This window comes from Gossypium arboreum, chromosome 1 (genome assembly GCF_025698485.1).
Source record: "Gossypium arboreum isolate Shixiya-1 chromosome 1, ASM2569848v2, whole genome shotgun sequence".
NCBI classification, from domain to species: Eukaryota; Viridiplantae; Streptophyta; class Magnoliopsida; order Malvales; family Malvaceae; genus Gossypium; species Gossypium arboreum.
In genome coordinates, this window is record NC_069070.1 from 11,139,373 (window position 1) to 11,149,512 (window position 10,140).

Below are 10,140 nucleotides of genomic sequence, written 5' to 3' on the forward strand. Positions count from 1 at the left end.
CCTTGTGGTCTATTACAAAGCTCAATAGCTAACTGACCCATCTAGTTCTCTAGATTTTTTAGTGTTCCTGGTTGACTTTGGATTAAGGTATTGTTTTTTGCCATGTACACCTTTGACAAGTCCTCCAAACTATTTGATGATTCAGCTTGATGTGCTTTTAAAGGTTGTTGGTTAAACGCTTGAGATTGGTCGAGTTTATGTTTCATGTAGGTGTTGTTCGGTCCATTTCCTTGGTTACTCCAAGAAAAATTCAGATGACTACACTACAAAGGATTATAGAAGTTGGACTATGGTCCTTATCCACTTTTATTTTGAGACTGATTCCTTACATAACAAATAGACTCAGGGTTTGACGGGAAATTCTCGAAAGAATAGTCATCCCCACAATATATTTAAGAAACAACATCATATTGACTTGGTGATTGAGCTACAAAATTATTAGAACCATTAGCGGTAAATTATTTTAACATTGAGGAAATAGAAGATACCTGAGCTAAGAGTGATGTCAGTGTGTCGACTTTGTGAACTCCGACTACTCATCTTCTTGAAGTTTCTTGATTTTTTGGCCATTGATAACTGTTTCTAGCGATCCTCTTAATGATCTCCTAAGCCTCATTATAAGACTTAAACAAAATTACACCATTCATAAAAGCATCTTCCATCAATCTTGTGTGTGCGTTAAGACCATTATAAAACATCTCCAGCTGGATACAATGCAGAATCCCATGATGAGGACACTTACGATGTAACTCCTTGAATCTTCCCCACGCCTCGTACAAGGATTCATCATCCAATTGTGAAAAAGTGGTTGTCTTATTTTGCAACTTGGTATTTTTACTCAGTGGAAAATAGTTAACCAAAAACCTTTCTTCTAATTCCTGCCATGTAGATAGTGAACTTGGTGGCAACGAATTCAACCATGCTCGTGCTCGATCTCGCAACGTGTATGGATACAACTTGAACCTCAATACGTCTTCATTAACACCAATTATTTGAAATGAGTCACTCACTTCCATGAATAATCGAAGGTGAAGATATGGATCTTCTGTAGGCATACCATTGAACTAGCCCACCATTTGAAACATTTGAAACATCACCAGTTTCAATTCGAATTGCGGTGCCTCAGTATCCAACCTCCTAATTCCCAGATTTATTTCATTGAAAGATGGCACAACGTATTATCTTATGACATGATCTCTATCATTAGCAGTAAGTATTGGATTGTGTACATGATCGGCTCTATTCCCTTGTCCATCATTTTAATTTCCAAGGTCCATCTTGGCTTATCTTTGATCTAATGTTTCATGTCTTTTTTGTCTAAATGTTCACTCGATCTCAGGGTCTACAGGTAATAAATCGATAATTCGATCTATGCTTATAAAAAATTAAAAAGAAATCACAAAAAATAAAGAATAAAGAATAAATTAGTAAGGTTAGGAGTTAGATAAAAACCAAACTGGAAAAATAATTATACAAAGAATGATTTAGGCAACACTCCCCGACAACGGTGCCAAAAACTTGTAACGCTCAGTTTGTGCAAGTGTACACAGTCGTTCAAGTAATAAGTAAATAAATGAGTTATCGTCACCATATGGGCTATGTATGTTAATCGAATAATTGTAAAATTATAAGTTAACAATTTAGTGATAAAAATATAATAATTTGAGTGATGATGATTAAACTAGATTAATTTAACTAGATGCAAAATTGATCTCCTAATGCAATTTTAATCTAAGTATGCAAATTATTTAAATGTATGAATGAATTTAGCGGTAGAAACACAACTTCAACGATCAATAACATGAATAGGCTAGGATAACTACATTTATCAACTTGATTCTTTTTCATCATGCTTAACAGTGTTTAGAAAACATTCCATGGAAACTCGATCTTTCATGTGTTTGGAAACCAAATTAAGTCCTTTTGGAATCTTTTACTTAGTGAAACATGCATTTTACTAATCACATTAATCAACTTGATCCATTTTCTTAGTATTGCGTCCACTATCTGTTGTCTGGTTAGGATCGCTCAGGTAGTTCTAATGCATCCAATCACATATGAATGAAATACATACTTGAATTTAATTGAGAACATAATCGACTAAGGTACAAACACTTTAAACATGAATCAAACAAATCTCATTGAATTAATGCAATTAACCTAGCTAAACAGATTTAAGCTACCATTGTTGATGTCAAGATCACAAAACACATTGCAAACATAATTAATTTAAAACAATTAAGGGAATAATAAACTCTATTTCAAGTTGATAGTCTCACGGACTCTGATTGAAGGTGTTTCCCTCTGCTCCTCCTATTGCACTTTTGCTAATGGCTCCTTAAGGTGGCCAGCCAAGATATGATCTCTTCAAGACTTTTGTTGACTAAAAACTAAGGGAAAAATGGAATGATAGGTGTGGTGGATGAAGAGAGCAAGAGAGGGAATGAAGAATGTTGTGAAAAATGAGGGATGAAGGGATGAGTAAGGGATGATTGAAAACGTGAGATAGGTACTTGATGTAGTGGGAGAGTTTGCTAAAAATAGCAACAACTATCCCTTGGATTTCTCCCTTCTATTAATGGCATGATATGTGGAAGAGAAGGTGGTTTGGTTGCTTGATTCAAGCATGAAATCATGCTTGAACGATGCAAGGGGTGGATGGTTTCTCAAGAAAATCTTGTATGCTGATTTCCAATGTTCTTCCAGGTGTGAGGACCTTCAAATAAATTTCCCAAAATTGATTTCTTGACTGCCCAATTGTGGTTTCCAAATTGGGCTTCTCTTCTCTTAAACTGGATGGTTAATCACCCAACTAGCTTGTAGACTTGACCAACATGTATCATTTTTTTTATTAGGTCAAGGTGGCATCTTGATGACCCATTATGCTTGGTCTTGCTGTCCTACACATGAGAGTAATAGCTCATGTCCATGACACATTATAATAAACTCAACTCTATGGTCCCACTGCATAAGTAAATTTAACATATTAATAAATAACATGAAATATTTTAATTTTATGCACAAAATCATTTAAAAAAAAGCACAAATTCGCATACTTTATAAATTCATGTCAATTATTAACATTTAAGCAAAATTCACTTAATTAATTAACAAATACATAATATTAATATTATTTTTAAGTAAAAAGGTGGTAAATGTTAGGAGAGGGAAGAAGAAAACGTTAGAAATTCGTAGTAGAAGACTAATTTCCCCAAAAATAAGCAATTTGCCCTTTTGGTCACTCCTTGTTTCTCCCATTTTCCAATTAGGTCCTCACTCAATTAAAACACACTATTTTCAAATTAAACCTCATAATCAACTTTCGTTTTAGGTTAATTGATATAATAAAACATGATTATAATAATTGAATTAATTATTTATGACCCTAATTTCGGTATTCATTTCAAACCCTCAATTTATTTACAAAAGTAGAAAGATAACCTCATAAATCGATGTGTGACCACTATTGGTTTTCACAAATTCAATTTTTGGGGTGTGATAAAAGTTGAATGAAAATAAAAAATGAAGAATAAATTTTATAGAGTAATCAAATTAAAAAGCAACTTAAATTTATGAAATATATGATATAAGGAATTATTTATGTCTATTTCTTTCTTTAATAAATTAACCAATCACAAACCAACAAGTTAACCTAACTACCTTTCTTGATTACTTACTAAACATTTATGCTTAATATGTCATTGTTTATTGCGCATATATTTGATTAGAGATCACGTGAAGCCATGTCCACTTTGAAAGGTTCCATCACCTTTTCAAAGTTGAAGAGTACATATTGATACTTAGTTTTTTTCTCCTATATAGCATGGCATGTACATAGGTTGATTTTTATGCTAAAAAAAAATTAGTTTAGTTTATTTTAATTTGATGAATGATAAGTCACATTTTGTTTCTTGAAAATGTGGTACATTTTTTTTATGAATGAAATTGAATCTAATAGTCCTTTTAATGTGTTTAAAAATGATTTGAAACACATTGGTACCGTATGGTATTGTTTGGGTATGTTTAGAATGCTTTTAAGCCAATTTTCAACTCCAATGGTCTTGGTATCAATACTTGACCCTTGTAGTATCATAGCAAGTCAAACATAATGCTTACACCTACAATAATAGGAACTTGTATTGGAAAATTTGATGACTAGTGCCACAACAACTGCTCTAAGTCCAAGCCAATGCACTGTTTAACATTGTTTTGACTTTCTAAGGTCCATTTTGGGTCTTGGACAGCTCTTATCACCTTCAAGCAACTTCAAAATTATTTTAAATTTTCTGTACTGTCTTTTAATTTTCAAAACATTGGATTAGAAATTTTATAAATATGCATTTTAAGTTTTAAGCTTTGGCAAAGGTCTTATTTCTCTCAACATGAACAATCTTGATTTCATGCCAAATAACTTTGAACACTTATTTTTATGATTTAGATACGGCTATGTATGTTTTCAACTACACCAAAAGATTTATAATTGTAATTGAAATTTTCTAAACTTCTCAAATTTGATTTAAAAAATATTATCATGTCGAGAAACAAGTATCTTGTTAAAAGTGTTGTTGTGGGAATAGAGATACTGGCTTCAGTACCTAACCAACACAAAATAGATGTCCCTAAGACGAAAGAGTTTAAGGGGATGTGGTTTGCGAGGGATGTGGACAAATTTATATGAGGGATGGAACAATATTTCCTTACGATGGCCATCGATGATGATGTAACTAAGTTAAACACTGTTGTTGCTCTCTTATGGTGGCATCGTAGGTCCACAATTGAGAAATGAGGTGGGACCACAATTAAAAATTTGGAAGAGTTCCAAATGAAGTTCCAAAAATAGTTTTACCCATAGTATGCCAAAAATGAGGCTTTGGCTAAGTTGCGCTAGTTTACGAACAAAGGTATTGTTCAAGAGTATGTTCAAGAGTTCAGTGAGTTGATACTTTAAACCTTTAAATTAAATGAGAAAGAAGATTTCTACTAGTTTGAAGACGGGTTGAAACCTTAGGTAAAACATGAGTTGAGTCGACAAGGCATCACTAAGCTTATTGTAGTGATGGCCGATGCGAAATCCTTTATTGAGCTTGGTCCAAAGAAAGACAAGTTTGAGTCTTCCAAGCCTAAAAAGACATGTAATGGAGGGGGAGACCATGAGAAAGATGGATAAGTTAAAAATGAAAATGGGGGCAATGGTAAGAATGATGGTAATGGGAAACCACATAATGACAAGTGGAGACCCAACAATAAACCAAAGGGGCTAGTAAAATACTTCCGTTGTGATGGTTCGCATGTGGTGAGGGATTGTCCAAAGAAATATACTTTTTATGCCATTGAAGGGGATGATGAGCTAGATGAAGTGATCTGCCGTAAATCGATATTGCATATTAGACTGATTTTTGCATTTGAGGAGCTTGAGTACAAGCACTTTTGTTATGTTTTAGTCGAGTTTTCATAATTTCATTTACATTCAACAAAAAGTGTAATTTGATTCTTTTATTGACTTTAGGGGTTGGGTGAGGCTTAGGGGTAAGTTAATATACTTTCTGGTTTTGCAGGAGATCATTAGAAGGCATGCTAACTCGATATTGGTCGTGTTTTAACACAGACAGTTTGGTGTCACAACAAAGAGGGCAGAATAGAAAAATTCCAAGACTACCTTCGGTGTCACGAAACACCCCTGAAGATACCCTAAATATGATCATACTGCCCTCGATGTCATAATACAGGCACTAAGATGTCGTAACATCGGTCTTTTATAGGAAGTACTTACAAGTTAGGGGTGTTTTGGTCTGCACAATCAAATGTTTAACACGAGAACATCAGCTGACCTAGGGTTGAGGATGGCGAGAACCATAAATCTATAAATAGGCTCATTTAACACTTGTTATGGATGGCTTTTGATATTCAAAGCTTTTCTTTGTAATTTAGTTTTTCAGTTTTTTTTCTTTCTCTTAGGGTTAAGATTTCTTTTCAATTCTTTTCATTCATGTTTTAAGAGAACTTGATTTGTAGACACAATCAAACGTTTGAGGATTTCCATGCTTCATCAATAAAATACAATTAGTATTCTCTAAAATTTATTCTTGATTTATTTTTTCATGCTTATATTTATCATCAAGTTTACTATTGTAATAGTTTGATTTTGGGCCTAGTCGGAACAGTGGTCTCGAGACCATAAATCTAAAGTTAGAGAAATCATTTGATTAGTATTTTGGTGTCATGGCATGATTATATTAGTGCATGAAAATTTTGGTGAATTAATTTTAGCATTTGTAAGCTTAATTGCGAAAAAAGACTAAATTGCATAAATTGAATATGAATCATATTGTGGAGGTCTTTGAAGGGAAAATAGACCCTTTTTAGAGAGCTAGCCGGCCATAGAGACAAGGAGAGTCAAAAGTCAAAAAAATGTAGTAGGGTTGGTATTTGATGAAATTAGCTATTTGAGTAAAATAAAGAAAAGTTGTCATCTTTTTTCTTTTCTTCTCTACACCACTGAAATTTTCAGCAAGAAGGGGTCTTAGAAGCTTGAAATTTTCAGCCACTAAGTTCTCTCATAACTAAGTGATTTAGATGATTATTTTTGTGTTTTTGGAACCCTTAAAGCTTAATCTAGCTATCGAGGGGACTATTTTGCAAAATGGTTGAGAGCCTAGGGTTTTGCCATGAAAGCATATGTGATGTTACCTGAAATTTTATGGAAGAATATGAGTTATGGTTGTGAAATAAACAACTTTTGTAAAGTAAGTTTCATGGAAAACACCTAAAGGGACCATTTTGTAAAAGTTATGAAATAGGTTGTAATTGTGTGAAATAGTGGAAATTTGGGGCTAGCATAAGAGTAATAAATGGTCGGCTAGGCTTGGTTAATAAGGAAATTTGATAAAAATCAACTTTCAGGCATAGGGGTAAAATGGTCGTTTTGTGAAAGTCTAGGGGCAAAATGGTCATTTTACCTAAATATAAATTTGTAAGTGTCTAGATAGATATGCTGATTAAATGAACGAATTTTTCCATTTTAGATCAAGAATTACAAAATCTGAGCGTAGACCGGGGAAAAGCCAAGCTAACGGACTAATCGAAATAGTCGTTCACGTTTTGTATACCGAGGTAAGTTGTATGTCAATAATGCAACTATATTGTTATGATGTATGATTGAATTAATATTGCATCAATGGTTATGATTGTGAATATGAGAATGCATGTTGAGAAATTAATGTTGTAAAGATTTTCGGTTGAACATTTAGAATAGACTTGGATATTCATACCATGACATTGGGTGGTATGTGAGTCAGTGTAAGACATGTCTGGGACGTGCACCGACATTGAGACAAGAGCTAGTGTAAGACATGTTTGGGCCATGCATCGGCCTCGGGATATACAAGCTAGTGTAAGACCTTTCTGGGACATGGCGTCAGCTTATTGTGTGTCAGTGTAAGACCTATCTGGGACATGACATCGACACTGATAGATGAGAGCCAGTGTAAGACCTGTTTGGGACATGGCATCGGCCTCAATATATGAAAGTCAGTGTAAGACCTTTCTGGGACACGACATCGATTTTAATGTACTAGCCAGTGTAAGACCATGTCTGGGACATGGCGTCGGCATTTTATCCCATGTTCGGGGCTATAGAGTATCTGGTAGTATTCCAAATGGTTCAATGAAAGATTTATGATTTATATTGAAATGAGAAAGGTTATGACCATGTGGTGAGTGGTACAAGTACCTATTTGAAATGTATGAGGTGTGGGATCAATATATGCCATATGAATTGTAAAGGATGGTGATGAGTAAGTTGTGCTTATATCTATTTATGGCATTCATGAACAATTTATGAAAGGTTATCAGCATATTTTTCTATGATAATTAATTGATGTTCATTTTCATGCAACTTACTAAGCTTTATGCTTACCCCATTTCCTTTCCACTTTCTTATAGTGCTGTCAAAGTAGCTCGAGGATCATCTCCTACGTCGGAGAAGCCAGTCACACTATTATTTTGAAGCACTTGGTATAGTTAGCTCTTTTATTTTGATTATGGCATGTATAGGATCCTTTGTTTTTGTTAAAGTGTCACATTGTTTTAGAGCCAAATGTTTTTGCTTAATTTAGTACTTGACTCATTGTGTATAAGGCCATGAAAAATGGCTAATATTGAAAGTTGTTTTATGAATGCAAGAAAGTCTTTCATGAATGTGAAAATTGTTGGCATGGTCGTATATGTATGAAATGTATATAGGCCATAGTTATTGTTGCTTGGTTGAGAAATCATGTTGTGATAGACTTGGGTATGATAGATTGTGTTTCAGGGCGGCAAAGGGCTTGGTAGATAGCCTTATATCGTCTACACGGGTAGACACACGGGCATGTGTCTCAGCCGAGTAGAGGACACGGCCTCTGGCCACGGGCGTGTGCCCCTAAATTTTTGCTGACGTCAGAAATAGAATGTCAAGATTCTTAGACACGGGCTAAGACACGGGCGTGTCATGGCCATGTAAGGGACACGGGCGTGTGTCAGGCCGTGTAAAAACCCCTGTAGGTTTGAATTTGGAATTTAATTCACAGGAGCTCGGGGCACAGGCGTGCCTCATTGTGCTTAGGCCGTGTGTACCACATGGGCCTTTAGCACGACCATGCCATAGTGGCCACACGGGCGTGTTGCCCTTCTGCACAGGTGTGTGCCTTACTTCAAGTGGCATTTTTCAAAAGTTTTCAAAGATGTTGGGATTAATCCCTGGTTATTTCCAAAATGTGATGTGGGCCTAATAGGCCCATAGGAAGAACTTTTAGATTAAAAGAGAAAAGTTTTAAGTTTGACCTAGTTTTCATAACTCGAATATAATTGTATGCATGCGGTTGAGTCAGGTAATGCCTCGTGCCCAATCCTGACCTCGGACTCGGGTAAGGGGTGTTACATTTAGTGGTATCAGAGCTATGATTTAATCGATTCTAGGACTAACCTAGTATGAGTACGAGTCTAGCTATACATGCCATAATTGTATATTGATAGTGTGGCGGATCTTGACGAGATAAATTATGTTTTTATACATAGTAAATGGATCCTAACGTGGCTACGGCAGATGATGTGGAAAGTAATGCGCCGGTTCCCGCCAAAAGGATCGCGGCAGTTGATAATGGGCCTGTGACAATGAGTCAGGGCGAAGGGGCTAGAGAAGCTTACCTCCACATGATGGATGCATGGTATTCGGAGCTTATTCATGCGAATCCGAATACTTCACCTCCCTCACCTCCCCCAATTCCTCAACCCTTTCATATAGCTTCTCAAGGAGCAGAAATGGTTAGAAGAGAGAAACCTCCAGTAGATAGAATTAGAAAACACGGGGCTGAGGAATTTCAAAAAAATATAGATGATAACCTGGAGAGAGCAGAGTTTTGGTTGGAAAATACCATTAGGGTATTTGATGAGCTATCATGCACACTCGAGGAGTGCATGAAGTGTGTAGTGTCACTCCTACGAGATTTGGCCTACCAATGGTGGAACACTATCGTGTCAGTCGTACTAAGAGAGTGAGTAACTTGGGAATTCTTCCAGGAAGAATTCTGAAAGAAGTACATTAGTCAGAGGTTCATCGATCCAAAGAGAAAAGAGTTCCTCGAACTAAAACAAAGCCGCATGACAGTGACGGAATATGAGCGCTAGTTTGTGAGGCTCAGGAAATATGCACGGGAGTGCATATCTACAAAAGCCATCATGTGTAAGAGATTTGAAAATGGTTTGAATGAAGACATCCACTTACTAGTTGGCATCTTGGAGCTAAGGGAATTTTTGGTGCTCGTGGAAATAGCTTGCAAGGCCTAAGAGTGAGCCAAAGAAAAGAGAAGAGCTGGCATCGAGTCTCGTGACTCAAAGAAAAGATAGATGGGGAAGTCACATCAAACTTCATCGAAGAGATCGAAAGAGTTTCCTACTCGATCAAACTCGTCAGTAGGATTCTCGAGTAAGAGTAAGAATAAGCAATATGTGGTGATAAAAGCCCAAACCATATCTATTACGAGTGTTGGTAGTGCTCGCCCTAATAAACTAGAATGTTCACAGTGTGGTAGACGTCATTTCGGGAAGTGCCGAGGTACTGAAAGGGGTTGTTTTAAATGTGGGTCATTGGATCATTTTATTCGT

At 35.8% G+C, this 10,140-nt stretch overlaps 1 non-coding gene across 1 annotated transcript; it reads left to right on the plus strand.

The window, feature by feature from the left end:
• The first annotated feature begins 720 nt into the window (after window positions 1–720).
• On the plus strand, window positions 721–826 carry LOC128282314 (small nucleolar RNA R71). The gene has a single exon (XR_008272549.1). It is a non-coding gene; the product is annotated as a small nucleolar RNA R71 (small nucleolar RNA).
• Window positions 827–10,140: the final 9,314 nt, after the last annotated feature.